At 47.7% G+C, this 20,722-nt stretch overlaps 1 long non-coding RNA gene across 1 annotated transcript; it reads left to right on the top strand.

The window, feature by feature from the left end:
- The first annotated feature begins 437 nt into the window (after positions 1–437).
- Positions 438–7,302, top strand: LOC126529950 (uncharacterized). Its single transcript, XR_011894584.1, has 2 exons — positions 438–513; positions 6,644–7,302. It is a non-coding gene; the product is annotated as an uncharacterized lncRNA (long non-coding RNA).
- Positions 7,303–20,722: the final 13,420 nt, after the last annotated feature.

Genomic DNA, 20,722 nt, shown 5'->3' with positions numbered 1-20,722 from the left:
TCACTTTTACAACTTCCTCCTTAAAATGATACAATAGATGCATGGCCTGAATGCTCAGTCGTATAACATTCCCTTGCACAGTTCCCAATCTTGGAGGCCATTATGTGCGTCCCTTCCACGTGAATCGTGCATAAAATATACAAAACAATTTTACCAGAAAGACGATGCTGTTTGTGTTTCTGCGTCATCAGACATCTGAGTTACACGAAATGCACCACGAAGGACGGATCATTTGCAGCGTGGCATTCATATGCTCATAATTATTTTTGTTTAAAAAGTCGTATCGCTGAATTGTGACTAGGGGAGCAAGGGCCTCTGCTATTTTTACGAAGCTCTACATATCTGAACCTTTTCAAGTAAAAAACAGGCAATAATTATAAAAAAATTCTTGTTTATTACATTGGGCACACGCTCTTAGTTTGGAGCATACATAATCATTTATGAGAAAGACGACGAAGAAGAGGCGTAACGAAGGCAAGCACAAACGCAATGGATCCAGCCTGGGAAGTGGCGGTAAGTTCTCCAGATTTGCTTCTTACATCGCCTTCTCCTCACACCAGTACAGGGTAGCTAATTGGCATTTAAAGCTTTATTTTCCCTTCCTTCGAATTTCCATTTTGTTTCTGCTGCTGCTACTGCTACTTATGTCGCTGCTTTGTATTCCGTGTCAGGTGGTGGTTCACAGCATGTATATACATGACAGGTAGGAGCGCGGCACAAAGAAAAGGAGAAGTGGGAAACTCGTTTCGACCTTCCCATCTTATCGCCACAATACCCTCTCAACTACTGTAATTATCCGTCACCCCGCACAAAAGCATAGCAGAACTGCAACGCTTACGTTTTTACTATCTTGCAACGGTCAAGAGGGGAGATAGATAGAGTGGTCAACAGGAAGTAGAGAGAGAAGGGTGTGAATGGGTGGAACCAACGCAGTCACAAAGTGAGTGAACAACACCCTCGTCATTTTTTACTCGTATAAATGGGGGAAGGGCGGGAGACGGAAAAGGTGACGTAAGGTAACGAAGCGCAACTTCCAGACAAGGCAGCAGTTGCGGACAAACTGGATAAATTTAAAATTAATTTACGCGCTGTGGTACGTTTGTACTATTCCTGAAAAAAATGAACGCCGCGCAATGCTGCCACGTGGACGACTCACGTAGCGCGAGGGGATGCAAAGCCGCATTAAACCACCGCAGCGTCTTGACCACGGTAGGGAAGCGGCCGTCCGTCAAATTATCATTTCTTTACCACCATGGTAGTTTTGTGGCAACGGCATCGTTCGAGGTTACGGGTTCGAACCCGATCGCGGCAGTCGCATTTCGACGGGGCTGTAATGCAGAACTACCGTTGTACTGAGAATTAGGCACATATTAAACAATCCCAGGTGCTCAAGATTAAAACGGTGGCCCCCACTGCTACTTGCCCCATATTCAGACTGTGGGTCTTGCATGTAAAGCCTCAGAATTTAAGTAACGTTTACTACTTCTGCCACGATGAGTCGCGCCGTGGAGGCAATGGTAGTGCTAAACTTCTTTCAGGATATAAACAATAGTGCACAATAAGGCCTCCGGAAAACACATCTCGCTGTGTGCTCTGTGTGCTACGTAGACATGCACAAGAGGTACGTAAGGTTTAACATCAACTATAGCCGCTCTTCTTTTGCACTAAACGCTGATGAATGTAACCATTCGCCATAAACACTACCGTCAATCACCGTCAGTAAGCGCGAACAGCAAGGGAAGCTTCACTTATATCAATTCTCACAGTGCGTACGATCCGCATAATTTACTTTCTAGATAGCCTTAATGGCTTTCTTTCTTTCTTTCTTTCTTTCTTTCTTTCTTTCTTTCTTTCTTTCTTTCTTTCTTTCTCTTCTTTCTTTCTTTCTGTCTTTCTTTCTCTTTTTCTTTCTTGCTTTCTTTCTTTCTTTCTTTCTTTCATTTCTCTGTCTCTCTGTCTACTCCCTCTCCTCTCCTCAGATTTGTTGAAATTGGTGTTTAGCTTGTTACAGCAATATAAAGTTATTTAAAGCCAGATGAATGGGCTCACTTTTGATGAGGAGCCGTGTTCCCAGCTTTTTGCAAATGCATTTGGAAGAAGATGTCAGGACCTGTTGATGAAAGAGCAGATCATAGGTAGCTAGACAGCTGCTATTGTCGCGTAAAAGGTGTTCACTAAGCTAAGCCATAAGCTTATTTCCAGCAGAAGTAGGCTGATGTGCAGAAGGGAGGGGGACGAGATGATTATAAAAGCTGCATAGTGGCTGCTTGACAGGTCGCACCTACTGAAGAAACAACAGTTCATCTTTGCCTCAAGACGTTTCATAGTAATAATAATTGGCTATGCTCGTGTGGAGAGAGGAAATACCATTTCTTAAATAGCATTTGCGCAAAATACTCCTCAGTGTATTTATGATTTTGCATTGGAATGTCTAGATATGCCAGATCGGGCATTTTACCTGCGCGTCTGTTACCTTAAAGAATACCGCATCGCGTGACGCTTGGAATAACACTAGGGTCTGTTCGTGGGGTTTTCTGTACTCTTTATTTTTAAGTTTAAAGTTTTTTAAAGTTTAAGTTGAAGATTTGTATGTCTAAACGCTTATACAGAATTGAAGCCAATTGAAAAGCACCTTCTACATTGCCTGGTAGATCTTAGTTCGTGGCCCTGACCATCACTGTATTTTCGTAGTGGTGATGCTGAAATAAATAGTAATAGAATGGGTGATGTATATAGCGAAAAACAACATTATATCATGCCAATTTGATACATTCACCATTTCTATGTAGCCTGCGCGACCTGGAAGAAAATATTTTCAGACAAACGTGGTGATTAGGCACTGTGTTTTCTTGCACTTGACTCACGTCAGTGGCTTTTCAGGGCTGTTGCAGCTGAGAAATGCGATAACTAAACTTAGCAGCCTTGCATGATCACTTACATCAAATCGACGCTGCTAAACACACGCTTAAAACCCTGTGCCTGTTACACTGCACGTGAATGTGTGCTCCGCTTTCGTTTTGCTTTCGGCGCCTTTGTTTCCCCGTAACTACAGCTGTACGGTATACAGACAATAACAATACCTCGATATTACTGCTTGGTATCCGTATCTACGTTTCTCTTAATATTATACATATATATATATATATGTGTGTGTGTGTGTGTGTGTGTGTGTGTGTGTGTGTGTGCGTGTGTGTGCGAAGAGAGGTTTTCTGCCATTTCCATCATGCGTATGATTTATTTTCTACCGTAAGTCACATCTAAAGCGCGCAAGGAAGTGTAGCACGTTGAAATCTACGCTACAGGTACCCTTCAAAAGCATGGGTCCACCGTGACGCTATACTTGATTAAGGGTGCAGCTATGTACATTCGTGCGGTTCCAGAAGAAAATGAAGTATATGTGTATACTTTTGTTATTTCACATTGAAATTCGTCGTGCGTTTCGTATGAGTTGCTTTCATGCTTAGCGCAGCCCTACATTATCGTCCTGCTTTTATAGATGTCGATATATGCTGTGTGGAGATTTAAAAACTTGAGGTACAGAAAATTTCATAATACCGCATACAACTATACTCTTGTGATATTCGATTGAACAACTGAAGAGAGATTTCTAAATTTCCTTTTTTATACTTAGGCAAAATGTGCGTGGTAAACTCTCACTAAAATCTTCAGTGTGTTCCTTCGTAAAGCTACTAAGACGAGCCTGCCGCACGGCAAAGCACCTAGCTAACGCGAAAGAAGTAACGTCCTTTGAAAGTTAGCCTCATCGAAAATCACTGTGCGAAACCTCTTCTGGCTTATGTTTTGGCTACTAAAATGTATTAGCCACAATAGCACTCAAACATGAACATTTCTCCAGCATGACCCATGTATCATGTGCAGTGAAGTATAAGCAAAACACACAGAACAACAAAAGTACGGGATCAGGTGGTGTGCATTACTTTGCTCATATTGCCATACCTGCTAGCCCAACAGTCCGCCCATTCGAGGCAGGCATTTTTCGCACGCCGCATAGTAAAGCGGGTACGCGAGGCACCTTAGGACGCGGTTCCGAAGCACTATAAACAGCATTTGTCATTTTCTCTCAAGGCGCTTAAAGTTGTCTTCATGAACCCCTCTGTTACCTATGCCGCACGTTCATTCCGGAGTATCGGCTTCCAGTCTGAAACAGAACATTACGCTGTACACTGCTGCAGTTGTCCTGCGGGCCAACCACAGTGACTTGACATCGTATTCTTTTTTAAATTTCGCAATTTTTTTTATCTTCTGGGCGAGACAACAGTTTATATCAACACTCATCAGTTTAGCCAAAGGGAAGTAAGCGCTGCCGTTGGTCAGGTGCCATTAAGGCGGTTCACTTCGTCAAGAAGGTGTAGGCTATGAGGAGCGAGAACCCTGAGATGCTAATTGTTGTCGATAATTTGAAGTGGCAGAGTCGACAACCAAGCTTTGAGTGCACGATGTCATTTTGCATCACTCCTAACGATTCGCTTGCTCCCACAGTGCCTGGGCGACGCAAGACAGTCTGGCCGTGAACTTCTGCTGCCACGTCGCCCTCCACGTGGCATTCTAGTTCGCCCTATAAAGCTGCTACGCTGCTATTTTTTAGGGGCCTCACTGAGAGGACGGCTAACAAACAGCCGCGCAATGTTAAAATCTCGCTAAGGTTAACAATTGCGAAATAACTTTCCAAGATCAACAAACCCTATTTGATTAGAAAATGCAGCAGTTATCGGATCCAACTCTAGTCAAAATTGCGGCTAGATACGGTTTTAGTCAACAGTCTGAAGATCAGCAATAAAAAGAAACAATGCGAAAATATTTAGATCAAGTATATGCATTTTACAATGAAATGTTGCTGTTCCTGGTGAAGTCGTTATTATCTTTTCAAATGCGTTGCGCACCCGGTAGTTGTTATGTATAGCTTATTTTTTTGTGTGTGCTCGCCTTTCTGCAATATTTAAAAATGTCTGTTGGGGCAACAAATTGACTGATGTAATGTACCGGCAGTGCCTCATAACCTAATCGTGGTTTTGGCACGTGGAACCACAGAATTCAATTCAATTGAATTAATCTACCAACCCAAATCAATATAAATGTTGTGTGCCGAAAAAAGGACAGAATATTCTCACTGATCGGAACACTCTAGAAGAAGGTTCTCGGCTATTTGGTCACTTTACCCTCCGCTTCTAGGTTTACATACACTGTAGTGCTGAAAGGCCAGCACTCTATTTCAAAGAAAGTACAGTACGTGTAATCTCCTGCTAAACATAAGCTGTAGCTTAATCTCTAGAAATTAACGTTGTTTAGTAAACGCAAACCGGATACTCTTGCCGCGTTTGCAGAGCCAAAAATGAATTCCATTTAGTTTCCTAGATTACGGGATCAAAGCACGGAACTGGCCAAACGCGGTCAGTCTATCTTTAGGTCTTCTAGCTGGAAGTTTTTAGAGCCAATCGGCAGAATTCACGAGCTTTTCTGCTCGAAAGTCTTCTTTGCCATTGTCTGACCGCCTTCGCTGATTATATAGGTGAGCCAATTCATGCATCATATAGTATTAACCACCGCTACAAGCTTGTCGTCACTTTGCGACAACGTTGAGGGCCCTATGTCGCATAAAATCCGGCGTCGGCTTCTCGCGTCGTTTGGCGAAAAGTCATTCCGATCCACAACCACGCAGGCCTTCCGCGTCGCTCAGAGGCGTTACTGAACAAATTCCTCAAAGTAAGATGCGCCAGTAAAATCGTAAAGTACGACCTAAAGACAACCTACAGACACGAGAGCGTCGGATTCTAATGTGAATATGTCAGAAAACATAATTCTGTTATGCGAAAATTGAACCCAAACCCCTTTTCCAGCGTTTCTACCATTCATAGAGCGGCGCGCTGTTCTCGATTCCTTGCAACACCGCCATTCAGATGCCGCTGGCCTCCTCGCATTCTCGGCACACGCAAGAGGCCGCGTTTGTGCCAGAAAACCCGCCCGCTCGCCTTCGTACATAGTGTTCGCCGCCAGCGTATCGCGGTAAACAATACGGTTACATAACCTGCAGTTGCCGGGAAGCGTGAGAAGCCGTCAGGGACCTTTGAATGGCATCGCCTTCCACACTTAAAAGTGAAGCTTAAGCCTCCTCCAAATTTTGTTTCACATTAATTTGTATTTTCGTTCATTCATTCCAGAAAAAGCCAATGAATGAAACCACAAGCCTACCTATGTCGTCACCAACCTCAGCGCATCCACTTTTAAATCTGGCATTGATTTTATGCTCTAACTGCTAATGACCCGTACTTCTTTTTCTGTCGGCACTACTCCTGTAGTGCCGTCAGACATTAAAGGTACTGAGATATATAAATAGACGTGTCCAGCATCTTAACTGGCAGGATGTTTCGTTTTTCGAGCAATTCTAGCGCATGGGCATTTTCATGAAATAGGGGGCAATCCGTTGCCCACACGCTGCGTCATCTTCAGATCAATGAGGAGCGCTGTGTGCCGGTGCTGGGTGAAGTCAAGAGGGCGCTTTGTACTGTGCAAGAGGCGTGCTGCGGATATGTAAGTCAGGGTTGCTGAATCGCTGGCAGCCATATGAACAGAGTCCTCAATATTCGAGCTTTCTTCCCTCTCACCAAACCTTCTTTCTTTCCCGCAGGTATTCCGGCGACAAAATAGACCAGCCAAGGATCTCCCTCGCAAGGTCACAGTGAGCGGCAATCCATCGGACACGCGCCGGTGGTGGAGTCACGAGCTACCCTGGATAGTGGTGGCACTGGCCACAGTGCTCGTGCTACTCGTGCTCACCCTGTACAGCCTGATGCCGACTCGATCCGCGCGATTCATCGTCTTGACAGGAGACGACTGGCGTCGAAACCCTTCGGCAATGTCGGCTTGGCAACAGAAAGACCACCGCACCGCAGACGCCAACCTCTCGTGAAGCGCAGTGTTCTTTCGTTTCCTGGTACACCACAGCCAAGCGGGCCATCTGCAGCGGATCGGCAGGTGCCGTCGCTTTAGGCACCGTATCGACTCGTTTTCTACTTAACTCTGGCGTGACGGAAATACAAGAGCCGTCCATCGGAAACAAACACAGCAACCAGTTTCTTTTTTGTAATCTATAGCCCATGCTACCTTCCTTGTTGGCATTGCGGGAAGTAGCAGCTGCGCGGAATTTCGCTGTGCCGAAGCTTCACACACACGACTTTTGCATGAAGTCATCAGCAGAAATATGATATAGAAATTACTCTGTGCAAATGTAAGTTTACAAGTGCGTGACTAAGCAATAAAAGGCTAACCCAAATTTTTTAAAACGTTTCTCTGTAGAAATGTCTAAAGTGGCCATGTTGATGCGTTTCACATCAATCTGACATACAGTGTTATCTTGTATGACATTTGTAGAACCTTCGTAACAACGAGGAATTTTATATCGGCTTAAACTTTTCTATTGCATATGCCGCTGTATATACTGTAACAGATGCAGCTTAGAGTATTTCGATATTTATTAAAAAGTGAAGCGTTCTTTATTTATAACATTGCCTGATTCGGTCGGTCGGTCGGTCGGCCTGTCTGTCGGTCGGTCGGTCGCTGGTCGGATTTTTGCCCAGTAGATTCGCATTCACTTAAAAAAAAGTGAAGTGCATCGGTGGCGGGATTCGATTCTCCGACCACCAGCGCAGCGGCCCCGTGTTCTAAACAGGCCAAAACCGTACTTTTCTAGAGCTCAGCACTCAAGCGCCCGTTCCTGCGGCCAGTTTCGGCGTCGTACCTCTTAATCGAGCAAATGAGCGCAGCAAAGTAGGAGTGCTCAGCGGAGCTCAGCGGGCGATGAAATACAGTGAGAGCCAAGCAAGCGCAACAAAGAAAGCGAAGGGGGTGGGTGCAGCAGCCAACAGGCGGAGAACAGAGGAGGAGGGTATGGGGAAAGAGCGAGAAGAAAAGGCAGTGCGGCGAAAGACGGACTATGGCGACGATGAATACGACATGCTGCCAGAGTAGCGCACGTCCTTAGGGTGTCCTCTATGCGCCTGCTCGCCACCGCTGCGCCCTCGGGGGCGCGCGCATCCAGGCACTCTTAAAGCCTCTTAAACTTCGTAAAGTAGCGCCACGCTTTGAAGTATGCCGCTTCTTTTTCGCGTCCTCCGGCTGAGGCCGACGCCGCGTCGCTATTGGCTTAATGGCATCACGTGGGCCCTCGCGCCGGCTTCGTTTGCTTACAGTCGCGCCATTTTCGCTTGATAAGCGTCTACGGAGTGGTGACGAGCGCATGTTCGTGTCGTTGCTCTTCTGTATTTGGTTTGCGAACGCCTTGAACAAAGTTTTGTGGCAAGGGCGACGTCGCTTCACGGCATTTTCGATCACCACAAGCTGCTGCGCCTTCGTATGCCAAAATAGTTTCAGAAATGATAAGAAGCGCTTCTCGATGCCGTCTGGTAATCACTACGGGTTAAGAAGAAAGACAGGGTTTCATCTAATTGGGAGGGAGAACTTCAGACCAACATTCTCCACACGACAATACGAGGTAGTGGCGAGCCTCTCATATTATGGTCTTACGCGACGTGTACCTTGTTTGTATCACCAGTCTGCGTTGGTATTCGGTGCGCTTAATCGTATTGTACGCCAGCAGGCTTGAATTCGCAGGCACGCGAGGCTGCTTGCGAAAACATAATTACGATAGCGTTAGTATTCAGCGCATGCCTTTTGATAAAATTTGAGGCTCGAGCTTGAAAACTCCTCTCAGGAAAGCAACTCTGCATTTTGTGGTTACTATATAGTCTTGTTTGCCTGGCCTTGAATAGCTTTGTTTGCCTCTTTTGTTCGCACTCGTCATTGGCTCTCGGCCGGTGGACTTGCGCTACAAAGGAAAAGTGTACGTGCGCCCCCGAAACCGCGTTCGTCACCGAACGACAGCATCATAAGTCTTTGAGACGTACGTGTTAATTCGTGTAAGCTCTCAACTGTGTTTTGAAGAACTTGTTGTTGGGCGAGTTGGTAGATAGCGGCGAGACTGCGCCCGTCCTTGTCCCTTGCTGTCTTTGTGGTTCGTTTGTTCGCGCAGTTAAACAATGTTCGCTTTAAACTGTGTGTAGGTTAATATGCAGTCGAGCAGCACTCATAAAGAAAACGTGCTGTCATCCGCTCCTTCACTCACTGGTTTAGTCGTCGTTCGTTTAGTCGTTCGCTTACACGCGTTTGTTCAACTATTAGCTCGTTCGACCACTACGTCTATGAGCCACACGTAATGAGACAACAAATGGTGCCTCCATGTGAACAAATCAAATCAAATCAAATCAAAAATTTTATTTATCTTGATTTGGTACATAGGTTTTCATTTCCTGTCCAACCTAAGCGCAGCGTGCTTGTTGGTTGTTCAGGCAGCACATTGAATCATCGAACGTGTACCACAAAACAATGAAGTTGAATGAAACAGTAGTTGCGCAGTCACTAACCATATTATACAAAATTATAGAGACATAATGACTACAACTCGAGCAAAATTAAAACTAAGTAAATAAATAAATAAACAACGACTGCATCATTTCACTTACTGCAATTTCAGCCGCGTCATAGGGCGGAAATTTGCGCGGTCATCAATTCACTAAAATCCTATCGCAAATGTTATTTCGGAGCGTGCGCCACCGTCCTCAATGCATGCACCTTAGTGCACCACGGTTCGCGACAAGTACATCACAACGCTGGACGGATAGCTAACCCACGATGAAATTTTATTCGTGATGAGTCACTAACGCGAAAAAAAAAATGCGCCTGTTTGAGCCTGAATGAAGTGCTGTTACCGCATTCCCGCTTCGCGAACGAATACTAAAAACCTGGGGCCGAATCTTATAACGGTTCGGTTGGGGAACCCTTCCTTTGGCCTCACCTGATTGGCCAAAATTTTGATTACGTCTGAGGTCGTCAGAGGCAGCGGGGCGGTATCGCAATTTTTGAATACGTCACGCATCTGTCAATCATCTTCAAAGCGAACCGGTCGTAGGAACCGGCGAAGGGGTAGTCCCCTTTGGGTTCCGTTGCTGTGGCTTGGCTTTGGCTTGTGACCGTGGCCGCGCGCGCCGGTCGCGCGACCCCGGAGACACGCGGGCGTCGCGCACGCGTGCGTTGGTTGCTTCGGAGGCTATTACTTGCCTTCGTCGTCTGTTTGGCGTTCCTCTTTCGGTGTCTACCACGGCTGGAAGCGCGATACGCGTTCGAAGAAGTGAGGGATAATGAGTTGCACCGCCCTTGCTGGCTTTCTAAGTAAACCTTTTGCAGGCTACGCTATCAAATGGAGGGGACTCAGGTGCAAGCGTACGAGTGGCCATTCCACGCAGAGGAAGGAATATTGCGCGCTGCGGTTCATCGCCACCGGCCTGCAGCTCCCAGAGGTCGGTCGGACGTGAAGCATTCATCGGAATGACCTAGATCTCTGCTGCCGACACTGCCCACAAAGTTGCTCTCGCAATTACTGTGTTGGCCGGTTGAAGGGCTGGGTCAGCTTTCCCGTGACCTCAGCTTCAAAGACAATGCCAAGGAGATATTTGCATGGTGACATCCAATTCTCAGTGCTATCGCCAGCGTGAATAGCTCGCAGATCGCCGTTCAGTAGTCAGAAGGGTTCAACCTAGGCTGGTTCAGCACTTCCTTCGTTCGGCTGATAAAACTATACAGTCAGGACGGGAAGATATTGTGGAGATCTCTTATTTGGCTGCCCTTTCTTTCTCTGGTTTGGGAGTGCCGCACTTTGTTGCTCAATTTTACGGCACAGCGCGCATCATCAGAACCACACTCTTCGATTTGACTTCGCGCAGGCAATGCAGGGCCCGTGTATCGTAATGTTCGATTTCAAGTTCCATTGCTTTTATCACGCGACGCGCCGTGGGGCTTATCGCAGGGACAGCGGCAGCGCGGCGGCGAGCGAGTCATGTCCGAGCCGATGACGAAGGGCGAAAAAAGATGGAAAATTGATATAGCCGGCTAGTAAAGGTGTCCCTAAGAACCAGTTCACGGTTTTGTCGCGCTCGCTACTTGAGAAGTGCCGGCAGTGCGTTCCTGTTGCGTGCATCGTGCGAGCTCCTGGCAGCAGACGACATAGCGCTGCGCTCTGCCAACTCATTTACGCTTGCGATACCGCCTTTCGGCTGAGAATAACAAAGAATGACATTAATAAATTACTTCTGCATTGCGTAATCGCCCGGCACCACACGTTTATACTTCAGAACTTGGCGTATATTATTTAGTTTATATGTTACATTTATTTAGCAAGCAGAAACATTCTGCAATTCTTCGATTAGCTCGTCATATAATGACGTAGACTTCAGAGGTGGCACCCTCTCATCTATTGGTCGCGTCCTCCCCTTCTTCCACCGCCGGCTTGGGAGTGGCACATCTAGTGACGTAAGCGGCGAAGCGAACGGTTCGTATTCCGAACCTTTATAAGATTCGGCCCCTGATTTCATTTTCTATTTACGCAGAATCCCTGCTCGACGATCAGCTACGCGTATTCCTGTCGACTTTTAGGCACGAGAATCATAAAGCACCATCGCCCACCTCTAAGCCTTTGCCTGTGCTTAGAAGAGTGGCAAGCACGCATGTTGGCGGCTCTGTAGCTTGTAATCCTCTTAGGAACCTTCAGAGCAGCGATGGTTCATGCCCTCTGTCGGCCTTTGTAAGTGCTGGGAATTTACGTGGTAAGAATGGCACGGATTATTTAGGCTACTGAAGGCTTGCTGTAGGTCAGAATGTTGGCATTCGATTGTAAATGTGTTATTTACAACCATTTGCTACAATATATTGCGACACGCACTTGACAAATGTTGCGTACCTTATTATAGCGCACGCGATACATTCGGAGTTTTCATGGCACAGGGTTAGCGCTTGTTCAGATGCTTAAATAAATAGTTATGAAAACAGGAGACAGCTGCCATCACTGAATTTCTGTAACCGTGCGGATAGAAATTATGTGCTCTACACTAAGCTACTCGGAGCTAGAAAGCCAACGCGAACGCTTAAAGCACGCCACCTTGCTGTACGTGCATTCACTCTGCGAAAAGTCATCTGCTACGCTCGAGCAGTATAGGTGGCGCCACGGTCGAGGAGGAAGCGTGAAAGAGAGGAGAAACGAGGAGGAGTGAAGGCGGAGGAGGAGAATATCGCTACTTTAGGAAGTTTAAGGAGCTTTAGGCACTCTATGAGTCGTCTGTCCACCAAAGCACTACATGAGTGGACGTCTGTCTGCGGCGGCTGCTGTGAATCGCCGCTACGCGTCAGTCACGCTCTGCCTCTCGCGATCTCCCGATTAGCGAGGTAGTCACGCCACACTTCGCTCCGTTCAGAACGTGCCACACGAAACGGATTGTTCGCGCCAGCCTTTATATTGCAAAATCAAAACATGTAACGCGCTGCACGCAAATATCGAATTAGAGAGTGTTGTAATTGTTGGTCAGTCAGTCAAGAACTTTATTGAGGTCCTGAGGAGTTTTAAGCCGTTGGAGACCCACGCGGGGAGCTCCTCGGGCCGAAACTGTAGGCGACGCCCAAGTCGGGATGGGAACGTGGTGACGCTTCGCCAGTTCTTGGGCTCTCTGGACGGTTTTCAGTTGGAGTTTGAGGTCCGGGCTTTTGAGGGCTTCTTCCAATTCGGGCTCACTGGAGAGAGGGCCCTTTGGTAACGCTGTACATTGCCACAGCACGTGCGAGATCGAGCAATAAAGTTCTGGGCAGTCTAGGCAGTTTGCCGGGATATCTGAGTGTAGTGACTTGTAGGCCTCGTGACGGATACGAGTCCGTTTGTAGCATTTGAAACGCGGCCGCCGGCGCGCGTTCGAGTTTGGCGTGCGGGAATGGGTGTTTGATACTGCCTTTTCGATAGTGTGAGGTGATTTCTTGGTAAGTGAGTAGCGGATCATTAAACTCAATGTCCAGCCCCTCGGAGGCCGTCGCGGTGGACAAGTTCTCGCGCACGGTCGTGGGCCGTTTTATTGAGGTTTGGTTTTTGCGGGTGAATGTCTTTCCCCATGTGAGCGAGGAACCATGAGATACATCATTTACTTTCTTTGGAGCTCGCTAGTACTATACGCACTACTTCTTTAGATACGTTGCCGCCATGGCGATGGCTACGGCTATCTGTTCTTCTTTAGCACTTGTGGTCATTTTAACCGATGCCGATGATCGTAATGTTCCGTTGCCGTCCACGACTGCTATCACGAAAGTGGATGTTCTGCCGTACTGGGCCGCGTCCACAAATGCGGGTGCTTCAAGATCCGCTTCGGTGCGGTCGAGAATCGCGCGGGCGCGGGCCGGGCGCCTACCCACGTTGCGTTGTGGGTGACGTTTCTGGGAAACGGTGAGACTTTGTAGTTGTCTCTAATGTCGCTCGATAGAGTAACCGCGTGCTCGAGATAGGGAGATATTAGCTTCGTTTAGGATTGGGCTACCGGCTTTGGACGAGGACAGGCGCCATAGTCTGGGCCTCGATCCCTTCGGCTATGTTGTTGTGCATGCCAAGCTGATCAACCTTTGCTGTACTTGCTCTTTGTGGAATCCCCAGACCTGCTTGATGCTATCGCGCATGCGTGTGTTTTGTTTCGTCATTTTTCTATTTTTGTCCACTTGTGGGCAGAGGGGACGTAAATAATGTGGCTCATAAGGAACGCGTGGTATACGCGCAGGAGGCTATCTTCGCAGAGACCCTTCCTGCGCCCCGAGACTCTGTGGCTGAGTCTGATCATGTTTTCGGTTTTGGCGGTTAACTGTTTGATCGTGTGAGCGTGGCATCCGGTGGCTTCGATTAGGAGTACAAGAATGCGTATGTGGTAGACTCGCGGAATCTGCTGCCCGTCTCTTATGTGTAGTGCGATCGGAAGTTCGTCTAGAGGAGTTAGGTAGCGGACTCCTTGGCAAGACTTGCGAAATAGTAAGAGTTCCGATTTCTTGGAGGCTAGTTTGATTCCTGTGTCTAGTCGGTACTCTTCCATGGCATCTAGGGCAGACTGTAATGCCTGCTCCATGTCTGCCAGGGAGCCTCCCGTGCTCCACATGGTGATGTCATATACGTATAGAGCGCAGTTTACGTTCGGGATGTCCCGTAGTTTGTCTGCTTGTCCCTTCATCACTATGTTAAATAGCAATGGAGAGATGACTGAGCCTTGCGGTTTTCCGACGGAGCCCAGCGTGTAGGGGCCCGACTTAAGTTGTGAGACTCGCAGTCGGGCTTCTCTGTCTTTTAGGACGGAGCGTACGTATTCCTGAAATCTCTGGCCGAGGACGAGGCCTGCCGCAGATTCAAGTACGAAGCGGTGCTAGACGGTGTCGAATGCTTTCGTGAGATCGAGGGCGCAGATGCCTCCAACGTTTCTTGTTTTAACGTCGAAGATCTGTCTCTTAAGGAGCAACATAACATCCTGGGTGGGTAGGTGGGGTCGGAACCCAACCATCTTGTGTGGGAGGAGTTCCTGTTCCTCAAAGAAGCGTGACACTCGATTGTGAATGATGTCCTCGGCTACTATACCCACGCATGAAGTAAGGGAGATGGGGCGTAAATTGTCCAGGTTAAGTGGTTTGCCGGGATTTGGAATGAGGGCCACCGTGGCAGTGCGCCATTGCGTTGGTACTTCTCCTGTTGCCCACACGTGATTGATGTCTTTCGTGAGTAATGTATTGGCCTGATCATCTGGGTTGCGTAACATTCGCTTGGCTACCCCGTTGGGTCCTGAGGCCGACCTGCTGCTTAGGTTGTGTAGCGCCTCTCGGACTTCTGCTTCCGTGAAGGCAGCGTCTAGTTCGGGAGAGGTTTCGCACTTTATGCTCGGGTAATCGTTGGACTGACGTCGCCTAGCGGAAGGCATCGTTTGGCAATTTCTTCCAGGAAGGACTCTTCCGTTCTCCCATTCTCTTTATCTGAGTGTAGAAGTCGGCCTAGCGCGTGGCTTTAGTTATCCTTTGCTTGGCTGTCGTCTAACATGCCTTTCAGGAGGTTCCACTTAACTGCGGTCCGCATGCGGCCATCGACCGCCGAACAGAGTTCGTGCCATTGGAGTCTTGTGAGCTCCGTACAGTATTGGTCGATGTCTCGGTTGAACATCGTGATGCGTTTGCACAGGCGTCTGTTGAAACGTTGCTTTCTCCTTCGCGCAAGTATCATGGCCTTGGCCACGAATAAGTGTGCGAGGTGAGGGTCGACCTTTGGGACGACCAGTTCCGTTTGTATGGTTTTCGTGGCTCTAGTTACGTCGCCCTTTATCGCAGAGAGGTGTTCCGCGAAGGAGTCGTACGTGTTCGTGTCTTCGTTCCATAACTACGGAAGGTATCCCAGTCTGTGAGGCTGAACGATCAGCGTGGGGTCATCGTGCTTGGTATTTCTGTGCGTATGACGAAGTGATCGCTGCCCCGCTTCTCATGCATGCTCGTCCATGTGTCGGCGAATTTTTTTTCTTTATTACACGGAAGTAAGATGTGGATGTCTGCGAAGCTCTAGGCTAACCGGCACTTGATACTCGGACAAGCAAACACACGCATCCAATATAAACATCCATATTAAAGGTTGCTCTTGCTGCATACGGACTATGCATATACAATGCAGTTTCACCGAACAATTACCTTTTTGGCCTAAGAATTTCGACGTGCCAATCACACATCCGTCTTTGCGAAAGGCTAGTAGTCTTGACCGAACAGACATGTCCTAAGGACTCCCCCCAGGGCCTTATAGAATGCCTGCATCCACATCCTTCATATCGTGCTTTTTATGTGGAATCAAGGTGTGCTATGACGCATACTCCTAATGTGTGCGCCACCTAGTGTAAAAAAAAATTTACTTTAAATTGCATTCAGCAACCCCATTCCCGTTAAAACGTAGTCGGATGATCGAGGTTGTTTTGTACCATGGTCAACCAACGATCATCTATGTCCTAAATCTGAAAATATTGACCTTTATTTTGTATATTTCACAAATGTGATTTTATTTTGGGACATTCTACAAAGGACACTGGAAAAACATATGGACATTACACAATACTAACTACGTTTTCTATAACTTATAGGACACAACGGCATGTACCCTTCTCTCGTGCCAACACCAGCTACCACATTCAGATGGTCACCACGTGTTCATTTTGCTGATTATTTTGATGCTATGGTACAATGTAGAATTGACCAAGAAGGGGGTGGTGGATATCGTGTTAACGTACGTCACCTACGGCTTTCAGATAATCACCGCGTGTTGATGATGATTATGATTTCGATACTCTGGTACATATGCACAACGGGGGTTTGGACAAGAAGCGAACCGTGTGTATCGTGCCAACACCAACTAGCTCTTTGTGATGACCGCTCAGTGTTTGTGATTGCAGGAAGATGACGTGAAGGCGGCCGTAGAGGCTTACTGTCGTCCTGACGTTTATTTCGGAAGGCGAAGATGGAGAGCACAGCGGCGTCTGCGGCGACTAGCCCGGCCTAGAACGAGAGCACGGTCTTTCTGATGCTGACGACTAGTGACTTGAGCCACGCGACATGCGCGCCGTGATGAGGGCAGATGATGGTGATGTGCGGTGATGACGCTCTAGATTACTCATACCTCCACAACCCTTCCCCCCCCCACCCCTCATCCCACAGAGATGTAAACCAAACGAATATGCGGTACATGTACAGGGGTTACAATAAAAGCTGTACAAAAGGGGTTGCGGGCAGTCTAAGTTGTCAGCATGAATAGTATCTAGTCACCTACCTGCTGCATCTATCGCGACGTTGGCTTTTAAACTTATTACGACTCTTGCAGGAATGACCTAAAATCTGTTCTGTGGTGGTGCTGCAGGTGGAACATGACCCTTAATATTTCAAAGTAAAAGCTCGTTATGCTGACGAATAAAAAAAGGGCCTGTCATGAAAGATAATCCAATCAAAAACATTACGTTGTCTGTTGTGAGACAGTTCTAATACCTGGGCGGTATTTTTTCATGCACGGTGTCCTGGAACGCTCATTGAACAGCGAAGACAAGCCGGGTGCTGAACTTTTTGCGACGTAATTCCGGACATGCTTCGCCGCAGTTAAAACAAACCTTGTACATTGGAAATGTACGCCCGATCCTAGACTATGCGTGCGTGGTGTGGGACTTGGCAACAAAAAATATAGCAGCTATACTAGAATGTATACAGAAGCGCCCAGCTCGATTTGCGACAGGAGACTATCACTACCCGAACCGGTCATCTAATATTGTGAAACGTTTGGGGTGGCCTTTGCTCTCTGAGAGACGTAAGTATTTACGACTAACATTACTTTTTAACATTCAAAAAAATATAAGCAGAATAAATAGGGAAGCTTACCTAAACGAACCCGCTTACGTATCATCCCGCATGGACAACACTAAGAAAATAGGAGAGTGGCACTGTCGGCTAAATATTTTCAAATTTCGTTTTTCTCCCGTACTATACCGATTGGAACTGTTTGCCAGATGTAATTGTTACTGCGCCTTCTCCATCCTTTTTCAAATAGTTGGATGACCATGTTTTTATATCTTGACATAACTGATTTATGCATCGTTAAGCAGTTTTATTGTGGATGTTGTATTGTATATCGTGTTCTGTTGTTCACTGTGTTAACATTGAACTGTTGTATTGTGCTTCATTTGCATTCTCGATGTATCTTGTATATTGCACCGCTTGACTGTAGCCCGTGTTTTACAAGTTCCTGCTTGACTAATCCTCCCTGCCTTTCATCTCTTCTATTTCTCTCTCTCTCCTTGGCTAATGCCAATTGGGCGCTGTGGGAAACTGTATCAATAAAAACAAATAATTAAATAAATAAATAAATAAATCTGCGGTGGGCCCCACTGGGTGCAGTGTAGCGAGCTGGAGGAAGAAGGCAAATCGGCGTAGTCGAAAAAAAAATCGCAGTTCCGCCCGAAAGGCGAAGCACCGATTACGATTGAAATTAGGAGATAGATTTACGAACTTGTGATAGTAGTTTTATCGGCCGTATAAACTTGTAAAGATTTTCTTTCTAACTAAATTAACAATGATATAATGTGTAAGCGTGTCTAAACGAGAACGTGGTAGTAGTAGTATAAGACCTTTATTCAGCCCAAAATTACAGGCCGAGCATATCGGCCGCCTCGGCGGCCAGTCGACACTGTTTTCCTTTCCCTTTAGCGGGAAACCATTCCAGCCATGTGGTCATGGAAAGAGAAGGGGGAGGATGGGAACATGTCTGCTGAGCAGCCGGACAGTAGTAAAGGCAATGGAATAGATCCACATAAGTAGAGGGGAAGTTGGGATAGGAGGGGTCGGAGTGACAGCAACAGAGAAAGAGGCGGGTAAAGGTAATCAGTGAATTCATTTGGATGTGGCGCAGAAGGCAAGCTTCCGGCACATCGAATGATGAATGAGTGCGAGGGTACAGACGCTTGTCGAGACGGAGCTGGAGGTAAACTTCCTTGATAGTGCAGCGCAGGGAAAGTCTCCTCCGAGGGCCTGAACGAGGGGATTAACGGTCCCGGTTGAAGGTGTCACGGGCGAGCTGATGGGCCAGCTCATTGCAGTGAATCCCGAATGTCCAGGGACACAGTCGGGAAAAACAGTTGAAGGCTGCAGCGCGGAGACCGCTCGTTCGACCTCCTGTTGGAGTGAATGGGGTAGGGTGCGGTTCTGTATGGGGTGGATGGCAGCTTGGGAATCTGAGTATATTGCATACTTAGGGAGTTAGGCTAGGGAGGGGAATGATTGTAGGGCACGAACAATGACAAAGACTTCGAGAGGGAGTGCATTCGGAGGGTGTAAGTACGGCCCACTGGTGTGGTTTTCAGGTGCTGGGAGGTGGGGATGGTAGATAGCGTAGCCGCATCAACATCTAGGAGCTACGAAATAAGCATCCGTGTAAGCTACTCCTTGGGTTTCAAAACGGGGGTAATGGTGCTGCGCGGCTATGTGACGACGGCAAGCACACAGGACAAGGGACATATTGGACGGGAGGAGAGGACGGGAACATGCGGGCCGGGGTTGATATTGAAGAAGTAAAGATGGAAACGGGAATGGGAGAGATATCCGCCTTGGTCACTACTCACGGACCCTGACGGGTAAGGGAAAGCCGGGCAAGCTGGGAGGCATGGTGGAGAGAGAGACGATAATGGAGAGGATGGAAGGAGCCTGTGGCAAAGAGCTTAGCGGTAGAGAGCTGTGGTAGAGATCTGTTGCGACCTGCCTTGTAGAGGCCTACAAGGGCGGTTTTGAGGGTGTTGAGTGTGGGTGAAGAAAACGTAAGGAAAAAATACAGGAATTTGTTGAGGGCGAGCGCATGGGCAAATCGGCACGCATGAGCCTCGCGAAGACCTAAGCACCGAGTGATCATGCGCCGCGGGAGGTGACTTACCGAGTGGCAGGTCGTGACAGCGTGGTGGAGGGCTTGCACATTCTTGGCTGCATGCAGTGGGAATCCAAGAACTTTGCATTAGAGGACGATGAGAATGGGAGAGCCAGAAAGATGGAACGAGATTAGGATTTTATGGGAGCGTTGGTATGAGGAGTAGTTAAGAAGGAGAAGATCGCATTTTTACGGAGCAGGAGACAGGCCAGCAGTGGAGAGTCCATGAAATCTCGGCCACATCGCAAGGTGCCTTGTAGATGACTAGCAGAACCAGATGAACACCACCGGGTGATGTCGTCGGCATAACAGATGTGGTTGAGGTCAGGAATTTGGGCTAGTTGGGAGGCGAGAGTGGTCATAGAAAGATTAAAAAGGGTAGAAGAGAGAACAACAGCTGGAGGAGTGCCATGGGTGAGAGGGTGGGGGTCGAACGGATGAGTATGTACTTGAAAGTGAGCCACTCGGTCATAGAGGAAGGAGCTGATATGAGAGTACATGTGGTTGCCGCAGTCCAGCGAGGAAAGTTCAGACATGATGTGGTCGTGGCATACACCATCTAAGGCGTTCTGGACATCACCAGTTACAAGAGCGTGGATCTGGCTGGCTGGTGGATGCGAGAAAGGTGTGCTTGAGGATCAGGAGCATGTCCTGCTCACAAATGCGGCGTCAAAAGCCGATAAGAGAATCAGGGAAAAGCTCTCTCGCCTCAAGCAAATCAGAGAGGTGAGTTAAAGCCATTCGCTCAAGGCTATGGCCAATGCGCCAGGTCAGGAAGATAAGGCGAATGTTAGAAAGGGAGGGAAGTTTCCCGGCTTCGGGATCATAGAAGTAAGGGAGGATGTCCAAGAGCTCGGCAAGCAGCCGCTGTCCCAGGCATTGTAAAGCCTGGAGAGTAATTCCTTGGTGTGGAAAGGAAGGTTGCGGAGTGTGGTGTATATGATGAGGTCCTTACCGGGAGCCTAGCGAGTAGCATGAGCAGCCAGGGCAGCTTCGGGCTCCCGGATAGTGAAAAGGCGGTCCAGGTCTGGGTTAGGATCGCCCGAGTAGGCTGGGTACGAAGGCCTGAGAGGGGGCTCTAGGTACAAAGAAGTGAGCTTGTCAAAGACATCGGCGGGAGTCCCCTGAGTGAGGGCTTTTGCTAGAGTGTGAGCAAGGGTAGGCTTAGTACATAGAAGAGATTGAAAAAGGGACCACGGGAATCGCGAGTGAAATGCAGAGTCGAGGATGTCAGAAAGCGCACTCGAACGAAAATTCTCACTGAATAAAAGAAGTCCTCAACGTCTAAGGAGAACGCCGTGTTGGCAAAGGGCAGTTTTTCACGCAGAAAGTTCAGCACACAGTCCGAAGAAGTGGCAGAGAACGGACCAGCTACAGCGAGTGTATTTAGCCAGT

The sequence above is a fragment of the Dermacentor andersoni genome, chromosome 5 (assembly GCF_023375885.2).
Source record: "Dermacentor andersoni chromosome 5, qqDerAnde1_hic_scaffold, whole genome shotgun sequence".
NCBI classification, from domain to species: Eukaryota; Metazoa; Arthropoda; class Arachnida; order Ixodida; family Ixodidae; genus Dermacentor; species Dermacentor andersoni.
This window is presented reverse-complemented; position numbering and strand designations above follow the sequence as displayed.